The sequence below is a fragment of the Carettochelys insculpta genome, chromosome 2 (assembly GCF_033958435.1).
Source record: "Carettochelys insculpta isolate YL-2023 chromosome 2, ASM3395843v1, whole genome shotgun sequence".
NCBI classification, from domain to species: Eukaryota; Metazoa; Chordata; order Testudines; family Carettochelyidae; genus Carettochelys; species Carettochelys insculpta.
In genome coordinates this window covers 409,021-424,208 of record NC_134138.1, presented here as the reverse complement: position 1 = coordinate 424,208, position 15,188 = coordinate 409,021, and the positions used below count along the sequence as shown (strand labels likewise).

The following is a 15,188-nucleotide window of genomic DNA, read 5'->3' as shown; positions in this document are numbered from 1 at the left end:
ACAGGACCCTTCGTTGCTCTACAGATCCAGACTAACACGGCTACCCCTCTGATTATTGTTAATCAGTGTGCATCTTGGATGATCAACAGTTTGCTAGCACTCAGTACAAATAAGTTACAGTACTGTTTTAATAGGTAAAAAAGGGAGTTACTGATCTTTTGCAGTACCAACTGTTCTTCGAGGTGTGCGTTGCCATGGGTGATCCACAGAGGTGACAAACATGCCTGGAGCCACAAATCAGAGCTTTTTCTAAGGGTGACTAAGATGATTAGGGGTTGGAACGGGTCCCATATGGGGAGAGGTTAGAGAGACTGGGACTTTTCAGTCTAGAAAAGAGGCGATTGAGAGGAGATATGATAGAGGTATATAAAATCATGAATGGTGTGGAGAAAGTGAATATAGAAAAATTATTTACCTTTTCCCATAATACAAGAACTAGAGGACACCAAATGAAATTGATGGGTAGTAGGTTCAAAACTAATAAAAGGAAATTTTTCTTCACACAGCGCACAGTCAACCTGTGGAACTCCTTGCTGGAGGAGGCTGTGAAGGCCAGGACTCTATTAGGGTTTAAAAAAGAGCTCAATAAATTTTTGCAGGTTAGGTCCACAAATGGCTATTAGCCAGGGGTAAAGTATGGTGCCCTAGCCTTCAGTACAAGGGCAGGAGATGGATGGCAGGAGATAAATCACTTGATCATTGTCTTCTGTTCTCCTTCTCTGGGGCACCTGGCATTGGCCACTGTCAGCAGACGGGATACTGGGCTGGATGGACCTTTGGTCTGACCCAGTATGGCCATTCTTATGTTCTTATGTAATTGCTAGTCATGCCACATGTATGCAGCAAATGTCTCATGCTGCTGGCAGTTTGACAGTTGAACGCGGACCAGTGCCCGCCCCTCAGTTCCTTGTCTACTGCACAGCAGACGTGTTCTAAGTAGTGGGGAGGAAGGGAGGGTTGTGGAGCTCCCCTAGAGAGATACACCTTGAAGAACAGTCGTTAGTGCACAAGAGGAGTAACTCCCTTTTCTTCCTCAGGTGATGTCCCCGTGTATGTTCCATATATGGTAACTACCAAGCAGTGTTCCGTGTGGTTGGTTGGTGGGACTCAGATTTACTGCTTAATGGAAGCAGAAAGAACTGCTGTAGCCAGCCCCGTACTGTCAATTGGGGTGTGATTGCATAATGTTTAAAGAATGTGTGATCAGAGGATCACAGGGCTGTCTGGCAAATGGCATGTAGCGTCACATTTTTGATGAAGGCTGTGGATGCTGCTATAATCTGAGTAGACAGTAGTGGTTTGCTGGAAAGTGAATGACATTGGTGAATGCAAGTCACCATAAATTTTGAAATTTGTTGAGTTGAGATGGGGTTGCCTTTTGAAAGGCCAATTGTAGCAACAAACAGTCTTGGGGGCTTTTGAAAACCCTGATTGCTGCCAGTGTAAAATGCCAAAGCTCTTCGTACATCCCATGAATGCAGCATTGCCTCCCTGGGAGAAACATGAGGTCTTGGGAAGAATGCAGGCAGGACAACAGGTTCATTGATATGGAGGCTTGTGCTAACCTTTGGGAGGAATGTCAAATGAGACCTCAAAGTCACTTTATCCTTACTGAACATTGTATAGGATGGACCCTTCATTAGCACACCTATTTCACTGACTCTCCTCACCAAAATTACGGCTACAAGAAAGAGAACTTCCATGGTGAGTAGAGACTGAGTACACAAAGCTATTGGTTCAAAGTGGGTCTCCATGAGAGCAGTCTATACCAGATTAAGGTTTTATGAAGTGATTGGCACCCTATGAGGTAGTTAGAGACTTTGAAGACCTTTGAGGAACCTCCATGCTAGTGGGTGTACAAATACAGAAGGCCCTTCAATTTGTTCGTGGAAAGCTGAGATGGTGGCCAGGTGGACCCTGATTGAAGAGACAGATAAGCCATACATGTTCAGGGTGTTTAAGTATTCCAGAATGGTTTGTATGTGTGATTTATTGGGGTGGACTTGTGTCCACTGGCATCAGGAGATAAAACACCTCCATTTCTGCAGGTAAGTTGCTCTAGTGGACTGTCTCCTGCTGTGAAATAGGAATGTCTTTCACCCACTCAGAGCATTGATCATGGAACCATCCAGGAGCCATAAGTGAAGGTGTAGCAACTGCTGGTTTGGGTGACGCAGCTTGCCCCCATCCTGGAATATGAGGTCATGTCAATGTGGTAACGGGTAAGTTGGCTTGAGAGACAAGTCCTGAAGGGCTGATAACCAAATCTTCCTGGACCAAGCAGGAGCTATTAAGATAACTCAAGCACTGTAAAGCTGAATTTTGCGCAACACCCCAGGAATCAAAGGAATAGGCAGGAAGGCATAATACAGAGGTTTGTCCCCTGTGAGAAGGAATGCATCACCCCTTGATCTCCTGCCCATTCCTGCTTGAGAGCAGAATTTGGGACATCTGATGTTGTTCAGTGTTGCAAAGAGATCCGTGGTGGAATAGCACCATTTGCAGAAGATGATATCTGTGACTCCTGGGTGGAGTTCCCACTCATGGTGACTTGTAAAGTTGCAGCTTAGGGCATCTGCCAAGGTACCGTCGACCCCCAGTAAGTACATGGCTTTTAGGGTGATCCTGTGCCTTATACACCTATTCCAGAGGTGGATTGCCTCTCTGCATAGAGATTTGGAATGCACTCCACACTGCTTGTTTACGTAGTATAGTGGTTGTATTGTCTCTGAAAACACAAAACTGAGCAGTTTATTGTGGCAGAGGCAAAGTGCCTGCAGGCATTTCTGACGGACTTAAATTCCAGAATGTTGATGTACAGAGCCTTGTGTGGCAGCCATTTCCCTGTACAGTTTTGCTTTAGAAGCACATTCCCCAGCCCACTAGTGAAGCATCTGTGGTAATTTGTATGGCAGGCTCCTCTTGTAAAAATGAGATTCCAGTTAAGAGGTTGTGTGGACGTGTCCACAATTTGAGCGACTGAAGTACTTGCTCAAGTACCTGTTTGTGCAATGAATGATATGAGGGTGTCTAGACCAATGCTAGCTAATGCTGTAAGACACAGAAATGGAGACGTGCATACCGTGCCACATATGTGGTGGTTGCCATGTGTCCCAAGAGTTATAGGCAAATACAGACTGTGTTGGCTGCATTTGTGATAAGGGTGAGAACTAAATCTCAAAACATATGGAACCTGTGCTGCGGATGGTATGCCCCAGCTGATCATAGAATCATAGGACAATAGAGCTGGAAGAGACCTAAAAAAAGCCTTCAGGTCCAGCCCCTTACCCTAGGCAGGACCAAACCCATCAGATCAGTCCAGCCAGGGCTTTGTTGAGGCGAGACTTAAACACTTCCAGGGATGGAGACTCCACTACTTCCCTGGGTAGACCATTCAAGTGCTTCACCACTCTCCTAGTGAAAAAGTTTTTCCTAATGTTCAACCTGGACCTTCCCAACTGCAACTTGAGACCATTGTTCCAAGTTCTGCCATCTGTGACCACTGTGAACAGCCTCTCTCCAGCCTCTTTGCAGCCTTCCTTCAGTAAGTTGAAGGCTGTCATCAAGTCCCCCCTCAGTCTTCTCTTCTGTTCCCTCAACCTTTCTTCATAAGTCATATGCTCCAGCCCCCTAATTATTTTGGTCACCCTCCACTGGACCCTCTCCAGTGTATCCGCATCATTCCTATAATTGGGGGCCCAGAATTGGACACAGTACTCCAGATGTGGCATCACCAAAGCCACATGAAGAGGAATAATCACTTATCTGGATCTACTGGAGACGCAACCTAATATGCCATTAGCCTTCTTGGCTGCAATGGCACACTGTTGACTCATGTCCAGCTTCTCGTCCACTAGAACTTCCAGGTCCTTTTCTGCAGAACTACTACTGAGCCAGTCAGACCCCAGCCTGTAACAATGCTTGGGATTCTTCCAACCCAAGTGCAGCACTCTGCACTTGTGCTTACTGAACCTTATCAGATTTCTTGCAGCAAAGCCTTCCAATTTGTCTAAGTAACTCTGGACCCTATCCCTACCCTCCAGCGTATCTACCTCTCCCCCTAGCTTAGTGTCATCTGCAAACTTGCCTCCTGCTATCACGGATGCATGCATGTGAACACACACACACACACACACACACACACAGAGTCCTCCAGCAGCACGCCTTCTTACTTCATCTCATTGCATGCTCTGGATTAACTGAAGGAAAGTCTTTTTGACTAGTATTAGCTTATTTTTAATTGAATCATACAGTCCAAGAGCTGGAAGAGACCTCAGGAGGTCATGGAGTCCAGCCCCCTGTCTCAAGCAGGATAACCCTAACTAAATCATCCCAGCCAGGACTTTCTTAAGCCAGGATTTAAAAACCTCTAGGGATGGAAATTCCGTCACTTCTCTAGATGACACATTCCAGTGCTTCACCACTTTCCTGCTGAAATTGTTTTTTTTCCCTAATATCCAACCTACATCTCCCCCCTGTAGCTTTAGACTATTGCTCCTTGTTCTGCCATCAGTCACTAGTGAGAACAGCCTCTCTCCATTCTCTTTCGAGCCCCCACTTTCGGAAGTTGAAGGCTGCTATCAAATCACCCCTCATTCTTCTCTTCTGCAAATTAAATCACCCCTCAGTCTCTCCTCATAGGTCATCTGCTCCAGCCCCCAAATCATTTTCGTTGCCCTCCACTGAACATGCTCCAATGCATCCACATCCTTCTATATACTGGGAGGCCCAGAACTGGACACAGTATTCCAGATGTGGCCTCACCAGTGCTGAATAGAGGGGCCTGTGGTAAGAATAAAGAAAGTATTGGGGAGGGGCCATGGGAAGTGTCCCAGGGAATCATTGTGGTCATGCAGCTGATTCAGGAGACACTGCAGACAGCAGCTATCCACAGGGTCACTGGGCTGGAACCCAGACTGGAGGGTCAGTCCAATTTCCCCTCATCCTCCCAACTTGTCACAGGAGAGTTGACATGGACAGTAAGATATACCAGAGGAGAAGGGCTATTTTGGAAATGGGTCTGGCCTGTTCCCGATCTGCTAGGAGGTGTAGCAGCGACTGCACCAAGGGACTGTCTGTATGCACTCATGCTTCATTTCCTACCCTTGCGTCCTACCCAGTTACCAAGTGGTGGGAACTATTACCAACAGCGTAGGATGGGGAATCCCTGAGGCCAGTTTGTGCTCTTCCCTTTCCCCCATGCTGGCCAGTGATGAGCCTAGCCAAGTAAACAGCAAGCTGTGCCCCTAGGAAAAGTGTCTGAACTGAGGGCAACTCTGAGCTTCTGAGTTGAGCAGTCTGCCCAAAAGCATTGGGCCCACCAAAGCAGAGAAGGAGCTTTGTTGCATAACATTTAATCTAAATTTCCTATGCTGTAAGTTATGATTTCCAAAGTAAACATACGAAGTTCCTTCAGCCTTTGCTCATGTGGCTTTCACTCCACTCTTTGTTGCTCACCTTGGGATCCCTTCCAGTTTCTCTATATCCTTCCTATATACTGATGACCAAATCTGGACACAGTATTCACACTGAAGCCTATACTGAGCCAAGCATAAACTTAACAGGAATAAGTTACCAGTACTGGATAACATTCTCCCAAGAGTTCTGAAAGAACTCAAATGTGAAGCTGTGAAACTATTAACTGTGGTTTGTAACCTATCTTTTAAATCAGCTTCTGTACCTAATGACTGAAAGATAATTAATGGGATGCCAAAAAGGGGCTCTAAAGGCGATCCTGGCAACTACAGGCTGGTAAGTCTAACATCAGTGGAGGGCAAATTAGTTCAAACTATAGTAAAGAACAAAATTATCAGATACATAGATGACCATAATTTACTGGAGAAAAGTCAACATGGTTTCTATAAAGGGAAATCATGCCTTACTAGCATTCTCTGAGGGGATCAGTAAGTATGTGGACAAGGGATATACGGTGCATATAGTGTGCGTACATTTCTAGAAAGTCTTTGACAAGGTCCCTTGCCAACAGCTCTTAAGTTAAGTAAATTGTCATAGGATAAGAGGGAAGGTCCTCTCATGGATTGATAGGTAGTTAAAAGAAAGAAAACAAAGGGTAGGAATAAATTGTAAGTTTTCATAATGAAAAATGGGAGCTAGTGATGTTCCACAAGGATCTATAATGGGACCAATCCTATTCATTCTATCTATAAATGATCTACAGAAAGGGATAAACCAGACATCTGCAACTGAAATTGTGAGAAGCGCCATTTTTTCAAATTCAGTTACAAAAAAAAATCAATCCTTCAAGAGCCACAATGCATGTGACTACAAGACAGCCCTTACTAAATAACATCAAACCATGCTTTTTATCACCTCTATTTTAATAGCAGCACACACACAATTATTTGTACCACTTAGAAAGTTGTTACCCCCATCTCCAGACTTTACACCCATCTGGTAAACCTGCCCCCCACCCCCAGGCTTACTCCCTTTGAGCCCCAACCTCACCCCAGCCCCCAGGCTTGACCCCTGGGAACCCCAACCACTTCCCCCTGCCCCTGGGATTAATTTGCCTCACCACGCACAGCTCCTCTGCTGCTACCTGTCACCTTCTTGGCAGGCTGTGCGGCTCCTGCAGGGGCAGGCTCAGCCACCCCTACTCTCCTGCAGGCCAACTTCTGCTCACATGAGACGGCCCTCTGCTGGGCAGCTTTCACTTCTCGGCTCCCTGCCACCCCAACTGCTCCACAGCTCCAGAAATGCCAACACTTAAACGGAATTTATTTTTGAATAAATAAATTCTGTTCAAGTGACAGCCACCTCCAGAGCCACATGTGGAGTCAGCAGTGGCAGCACTCGGAGCTGCAAGTGGCCACTTAAAGAGCTGCATGCGGCTCCAGAATCACAAGTTGCCAACCCTTGGGATAAACAGTGAGGTAGCAAAATTGCAGAGAATACTAAAAGAACAAAAAGAAGTCCTGTGGTACCTCACAGACTAACAGATATTTTGGAGCATAAGCTTTCATGGGCAAAGACTTTCGAAATGGGTGCGGCCACCATTATGCTAATGCCGTGCTGCATATGCATGGTAGCGCCTCATTAGCGTCTGCCAAAGTGGCTCATTAGCATCCCCCTTTCAAAAGGGTAGTGCTAGTGTAGCCACAGCCGAGAGGTGCTGAAAAAGTGAACAAAGAAGTTATTTTTTTGTTCCCATAACATGAAAATTCAGGGGTCATTGAATGAAATTAATGGGTAGCAAGGTTAAAATAAACAAAAGGAAGTTTTTCTTCATGCAGTGCACAGATGATGATGCAAAGCACAGGAAATTAATAGGGTTCAAAAAAGAACTAAATAAATTCATGCAGGTCAGGTCCATCAATGGCTATTAGCCAGGCTGCGTAGGAATGGTGTCCCTGTCCTGTTTGTCAGAGGCTGGAAACAGAGGATAGGAGAGGTATCACTTAGGCTACACCTACATTACAGTGTTCTTTCGAAAGGCAATCTTTGAGAAGATATCTTCTGGAAGACTGCTGTTCAAAAGAGCGTGTCTACACACAAAAAGCGGGTTGAGCCTTTGGTCTGCTGTTTTGAAGGACAGCATCCATACAGCTCCAGGTGCTCTTTCGAAAGAACAGGCCAGGAAATACCACAGAAAAAGGATGTGTGTGACGCTCTGTGTCCCACTTTTTCGAAAGATCGGGGACCAGCAGGGCCGCAATCAGCTGTTATGTGGAAATGTGCTGCCCAGACCCTGCGGGGCTCTATGGTCTGTGCGTTCAGTGGCTGTTAAAGCCACATGGACCAGGAAACCCTGTTGCAGGAAGCTGAGAGCATGCAAGCAGCAGCTACTACATGTGCTGCTCCTGCACACCTCAGTGTGACCCTAAGCAGCCCCCTACTTGCAATGACCACCACCCAGGAAGGTGAGGAGCTCCAGGGCTCCCCCTCTGAGTGCACCCAGGGTTCCCAAGGGTCCAGACAGGGGGAAAAGCATGCCCCCTCCTGGAGTGAGCATGAACTACAAGGGCTCTGGCAGGAGGAGAAGGTGCTCCGAGTCAAGGGGAGCTAGCGCTGGAATGCGTCTGCCTTCGCCTGGCTGGCCGAGGGCCTGACTACCTGGGGTCACCCTGCCTGCACTCCTGACCAGGTCAGGAGTAAGGTGAAGTAGTTGTAGCAGGGTTACACATAGGCTCAGCACTTGGCCAGATGGTCAGGGGCCACCCCAACTGCCTGCCCTATTACAAGGAGCTCAGGAGCATCCTGGGCCCCCAGGACACCTCCTCCCCACTGGCCCTCTTGGATACCTTGGCTGAGGAGCCCCAGCCAGGAGAGGAGCAGGAGCTGGGACCAGAAGACAGCCCCATGCTGCCAGTGCCAGAGACAGAGCCAGCCTTGGCCACGGACTGGTCCAGCAAGGAAGGGGAGCTGGTCACAGACCAGGTCCCTCACGCACCTCCAGCCAGGCATCGGCCAGACAGCCATCCCCTGACCTCAGCTGTGGACTCTCAGGTATGTACCCAACCGGGCACACACCCTGGATCATGGGGCAGTGGCACCATACACTACTGGGCCCCCCCACACTGCTGCCAGACCCTGGCCCACCAGGGCCCAGCCACACCCCACCCCCGGGATGGCAGCACGACCACCAGTGCCCATCAGCACCCGCTCCCGCAGACAGCACTGCATCCTGCCCCCAGGGGGATGGGTGGCAGGGGTGGACCGCACAAGTTGGCCACCCACTGGGCCACTGCATCCAGGGACGGGGCAGAGGTCGATACCCACAGCCTGTTCTTCTCTTCCTGTTTCTGCAGTTGTAACATCTGAGGGCTGGGAGACCCATTGTGCTGTTGGTGGTCCCAGGCAGCCCTCCAGAGGTGAGGGACAGCAACGAGCCAGAGACACCACCAACACCAGGACAGGTCCAATCACGGCAGAGCCAGAGGCAGCCAGCGGAGGACCCCCACCTTGCTGCCTCCATCTGGCACCAGGTGGAACTGGCTGAATGCCAGCTCCACTTTGAGAAAAGGGAAGGCTGCCTGTTGCCCTGGGCGGAATTCCTGACCACCTTCAGGGATGTGGCAGCCACATAGAGGGAGTTCCTGACCTGGCTGCCCGCTCCTGCTGCCCCACCTGCTGTGGCCCCACACGTCAGCCCCCCGGAAGACGAACCCACTGGCCTGTACTGCTGGCCTGAGCACAATCCCTGGCCCTATGTCCCCGTACTCCCTTCTGGGGACCTCAGACAAGGTGAAGGGCACATGGGACCCAGAGCCAGCACAGGTTGCGCCCCTCCTCCCCTGCCCTGGAGTGATGGCCCACTGGGCAGGCCACCTAGGTTCCTCTCCCCCTGTAAATAGTTAGCTCCCCTCCTGAAAATAATGTGCTCTCCTCCTGTAAATAGTTGGACGTTCTGTTATGTTTAGCAATAGGTATTACCCACACAGTTTTTGCAGTTAACAATACACCATTTCCACAAGCTAAATATGAGTCAACAGTGTGATGCTGTTGCAAAGAAAGCAAACACAATTCTGGGATGCATTAACAGGTGTGTTGTGAGCAAGACATGAGAAGTCATTCTTCTGGTCTACTCTGTGCTGGTTAGCCCTCAGTTGGAGTATTGAGTCCAATTCTGGGCACCACATTTCAAGAAAGATGTAGAGAAATTGGAGAGGGTCCAAAAAGAGCAACAAGAATGATCAAAGGTCTAGAGAACATGACCTATGAAGGAAGGCTGAAAGAAATGGGCTTGTTTAGTTTGGAAGAGAGAAGATGGAGTGGGAACATGATAGCTGTTTTCAGGTATCTAAAAGGGTGTCATAAGGAGGAGGGAACAAACTTGTTGTTCTTGGCCTCTGAGGATAGAACAAGAAGCAATGGGCTTAAACTGCAGCAAGGGAGGTTTAGGTTGGACATTAGGAAAAAGTTCCTAACTGTCAGGGTGGTCAAATACTGGAATAAATTGCCTAGGGAGGTTGTAGAATATCCATCACTGGAGATATTTAAGAAGAGGTTAGATAAATGTCTATTAGGGATGGTCTAGACAGTTTCCAGACAGCTATCATGACACTCTGCTCCACAGAGAGGGCATGCCACATCCAACTATCCTGGTGTTTCAGGGCTGGGGACAGCCACTGGCAGGGCTCCAGGAAGGTCTGACACCACATCTGGAAATTCCAGAGCAACTTCCCTATGACCAGTTGCTACCACCACTTGGAGCTCGTGGGGTAGCTCCAAAGCCGGCAGAGTGCCCGGGGTGGGGGACTGGAGGACCCTATGGTCTGGGGCACCCCCTTCTGCCCCTTGGGTGGCGGGTCTGCCAGGAGGTACAGGATGGCCATTAGTGCTGCAGCCAGCAGGGCACCCACTCTGCTGGTGGCAGCCAGCAGGGCGCCCACTCTTGCTGCAGGCCCGGGAGGGCTTGGCCATCCTGCAATCCTACCCGCAGTGTTTCCTGGCCCTTCCTTTCAAAAGAGTCCATTGGTGAGTGTAGACACTTTCTTTTGATGTCCCAGACAGACCCTTTTAATGTGGTGCATGGCCCGTTGAACAGTGCTCATCGATGGCAACAGCTCTGGCCTGTGTGTAGACACTCCCCTTCGAAAGGGCATCTTTCGACCATCTTTCGAAAAGCACTCTTTCAAAAGAGCACTCTAGTGTAGACGTAGCTCTTGTGTCCACCACTTTCTCCTTAACCACAAAAGCAGAGACCCTGTCAAAGAAGGAAATCTAGTTCATTTGGCATGACTCGTTCTTTATAAATTCGGGCTGGCTGCCAGTAATTATCCCTTCATCCTCCAGGTATTCACTCGTGGAATGTTTTGTATATTTCTCTTGTAGCTTCCCAGATATGAAAGTCAGGATCTCTGTTCTATAATTTTCCAGCTTCTCCTTCTTCCCTTTTATAAAGATGAGCACTATGTTATCCCTTTTCCAGTCTTCTAGATCTACTACTACAATCCATTCATTTGCAAATAATATTAACAGTGCAGTGAATCTGAGACTTTTTCAGCTAACACCTTTAGTGCCCTTGTAAGAACAGCATCTGCCAAGGATGACGCGAGCGAACAGTTTACCAGTGACGCTTAGGAGGGAGATTCCACGGTAGTTGTTGCAGTCACTTCTGTCTCCTTTGTTCTTATACAACGTTACAATGCTAGCGTCGCGCATATCCTGTGGAACCTCACCCTCTTTCCAGCACAGGCACAGTAGCTCATGTAGGGGTTCCAGGAGCGTGTCTGCGGCACACTTGGTTACTTCTGGTGGTATACCATCCTGGCCAGGGGCCTTTCCTGCTGCAATGCTGTCGATGGCTCTCTTCAGTTCATCCACAGTCAGTTCTTGATCCAGTTCGTCCATTACTGGTAGGAGCTCAACGGCATCGAGGGCTGCGTCAACCACAACATTCTCGCATGAGTACAGCTCGGAGTAGTGCTCAACCCAGCGCTCCATCTGTTTGGCTTTGTCAGCGATGACTTCACCAGATTTGGATTTCAGAGGTGCCATCTTGTTCTGGGTGGGTCCTAATGCCTTCTTCATTCCCTTGTACATTCCTCTGAGATTACCAAAGTCAGCACAGGTCTGGATGCTGCTGCATAGCTGGAGCCAGTGGTTGTTGGCACAGCGCCTGGCTGTCTGCTGTACTGTTCTTCTGGCTGCTCTAAGTGCTTGCTGGGTACTCTGGCTTGGTGAGCGTTTGTACTCCAGAGCTGCGTCTACACGTGCACGCTACTTCGAAGTAGCGGCACCAACTTCGAAATAGCGCCCGTCGCGTCTACACGCGTCGGGCGCTATTTCGAAGTTAACTTCGACGTTAGGCGGCGAGACGTCGAAGTCGCTAACCTCATGAGGAGATAGGAATAGCGCCCTACTTCGATGTTCAACGTCGAAGTAGGGACCGTGTAGACGATCCGCGTCCCGCAACGTCGAAATTGCTGGGTCCTCCATGGCAGCCATCAGCTGGGGGGTTGAGAGATGCTCTCTCTCCAGCCCCTGCGGGGCTCTATGGTCACCGTGGGCAGCAGCCCTTAGCCCAGGGCTTCTGGCTGCTTCTGCGGCAGCTGGGGATCTATGCTGCAGGCACAGGGTCTGCAACCAGTTGTCAGCTCTGTGTATCTTGTGTTGTTTAGTGCAACTGTGTCTGGGAGGGGCCCTTTAAGGGAGCGGCTGGCTATTGAGTCCGCCCTGTGACCCTGTCTGCAGCTGTGCCTGGCATCCCTATTTCGATGTGTGCTACTTTGACGTGTAGACGTTCCCTTGCTGCGCCTATTTCGATGTTGGGCTGAGCAACGTCGAAGTTGAACATCGACGTTGCTGGCCCTGGAGGACGTGTAGACGTTATTAATCGAAATAGACTATTTCGATGTCGCAACATCGAAATAAGCTATTTCGATGTTGGCTGCACGTGTAGACGTAGCCCAGGAGTGCAGTGTGCTTCTTTTCAATGACTGGAATCATCTCATCGGAGTTAGCTTCGAACCAGTCGTTTGTGTTTCTAGCTGTTCTTCCAAACACTGACAAGGCCGTGTTGTAATATGTATCCCTCAGATGTTGCCATTTGGATGTCACATCGGAGCCCCCAGGGCTGCTGCACAGATTTTCGTGGAGCATCAGTTACCTCTGATTGAACTCATTCAAACTGGTCAGAAGAAACGACTCTCTTTACTTACCTTAGATGTGCATCTTTTCCTCTTTATTGCCAATGGTAACTTTGTTAGTCATCTGGTCACACAATTTTTTTGTGAAATGACTGAAGCAAAGTAAACATTAAACTGCTCTACCTACTGCAACAAGGTCAGGCCAACAGATTCTGTTAGGAAGTGGGAAAGGTAGCTAAGGATGCAGCCTGGGCAAAGGGATGAAGGGAATCAACTGTTTAAGCGTGCAGGTGAAAGCATCAGAGAGGGACAGCAATGAAGTAATGAGGACCAGCTGATCTCACTTCTGATCTGCTGGCAGAGCTTTTAAAAGCCATCCCAGTCAGGGAAGCAGGAGGGAGAGTGACAGAGGATGTGGACAAGATAGGAAAGTGGTGGAGAGTAATATAAGAAGAGACCACACGGACAAGGAGACTGGCAGTGTTTGCACAAGACAGCAGCTGGGTGGGCAGGGAGTAGCTCGGGGAAGGGTGCCTGGGCTCCCCTCCCCTCGTCAGAGTGAAAGTCTTCACCATGGCCAGGGAGAAAAGACTGACCAACCAGCCCAGACAGACAGAGGTGGGAACACCCTAAAACCTCCAGCCAAAGGGAGAACATGAGCTCCTGGCAAGACACAGGGGTACCTTGCCACATATGGTACTGTGAGTGGAAATCTTTGCTGTCATGAGACCCCACAGCAAAGCCATCCAATTCAAGCTAAGCTGTCTGTGACGAGAGAAGACAAGATGGAGGATGTGGTAAATGTGCTTGTGCAAGCCACAGCGGCCCAGCACGAGGCTACTTGGGTTCAGAAGGCCACCCAGCAAAAATCAGTTTGGCTATGAGAAGAGACAAACCAATTGCTGCTGAGCCAAGCAGCCCAGAACCCAGCCATCCTGCAGGAAGTAAATGCCCAGATGAAGGCAGTGACCATCCAAGTGCATGACCAATATGGGATATGACCCTGGCAAGTCAGCAGGTATCTACAAAAGATGACAGGGGAAAACAGCATGGAGGCATACTGCATGGTGTTTAAGAGAAAGTCCCAGTGGGGAGACTGGCCCCAAGCTCACTGGGTCAGCATCCTGGCCCCTTTTCTGTGTGTGGAGGCCCAGAAGGCCTCCTTTAACATGGACGAGGAAGTGGGGTGACAAGCACTGTCTGAGCCTAAAGGTTCTACAATGGAGGCACCAGGAAAGCAGAGCACTGTAGTCCCAGATGTTTGACCAAATCCACTTGGTGAGGAGTGGCTACAGCCCAAAACCCACAGTCCTGAAAAAAATGTAGAGATCATTGTCTTAGACTGGTTATTTGAGGTGGTTACACTGCCTGACCTGTGAGACTTAGCCAGAATGACTCCTCCTCTCATGATGATATGATGGCCCTCGTGGAGAGACTGTTAACAGCTAAAAGATTCTAGAGGTCCTTTGGGGATGAGGTATGATAGAATAGGAGGCCTACCCTGACCCCAAGAACCTATGTACCCAAAACCTTGGGCCGGAGTGGTATGGGAGGAACGAGACTGAAAAGCAGTCAGAGGCTGTGAAGGGACTTGGGAACTGAGGGAAGGAAGAACAGGGAGCAAGGCCAAAGATCCCACAGAGTAGGAGAGGGGTTGAGCCTGTTATAGGTGTTATGCTTGCAGGGAGCTAAGACATTTTGCAGCCCAGTGCCCACATTTAAAGAAACCCATATAATGCAACCTTGGGGATGTCAGAGGCGCCTGTGTCCTCATCAACCAATGGGCATTGCACCAGCCCCTGACTGGTACACCTACCCAGTTAAAATGAACAGCAAAGAAACCGTTGCTGTGGTAGATTCAGGCAGTGCAGTCACACTGGTCTCCAGGAAACTGATGGGACAGGACCAGTTGTCCCATGCTAAACACATAGGCATAACCAACGCACATGGAGATGTTAATTATTACCCTGCTGTTCCTGTACAGAGAAGTCTAAGGGATCCTCAGGAAAGTAACTGTGAGGGTGGTCCCTTGGCTCCCCTACCCAGTAGTCATAGGACAGGATTTCATCCATGTTCAGTGACCTGCTCCCCTTGGATGACACAAAGGGAGAGAGCCCCCTCCTGGCCTTTTGGGAGTTCACTCAGGATCTGTTCTCAGGGCCTAAGTAGTCCTGGAAAATGAGGCAGGAAAGGAGGACAGGAAAAAGGCTAGCAACTTGTATCCTTGCCCAGAATCTGAGGCAGGCCCTGGGGGGAAGGGGAGCTGAGCAGGCTGGTGGTGGGGTGTGAGGACACAAGAAGCCACTGCCATTTGTTTTGGGTACACTTGGGGGCTTACAAAACCCTGGACCAGTTCCTGCAGAGGCTCTATTGGCTGGAACTATACACAGAGGTCTAGCGATACGTACCTCCTGCCCTGAATGCCAACTGCATGAGCCCCAGCCACACCTAAGGGCCCCACTGGCACCCCTACTCATTATTGGGCTACTCTTTGAGTGAATCACAACAGACTTGGTCAGCTGCTTGAGAAATCGACTCAGGAGTATCAGCACACACTAGTAGTCCTTGATTATGCCACCCAATACCCAAAAGTGTACCCCTACAAAATATTAGCTCAAAAAACATAGCTAGTGAGTT

The 15,188-nt window shown here is 49.2% G+C and overlaps 1 protein-coding gene across 1 annotated transcript in view; it reads right to left on the bottom strand.

Annotated features, from left to right (window-relative positions):
* Nucleotides 1-15,188, bottom strand: part of IQANK1 (IQ motif and ankyrin repeat containing 1) — a 216,658-nt gene that overhangs the window by 160,744 nt on the left and 40,726 nt on the right. The window lies entirely within an intron of this gene.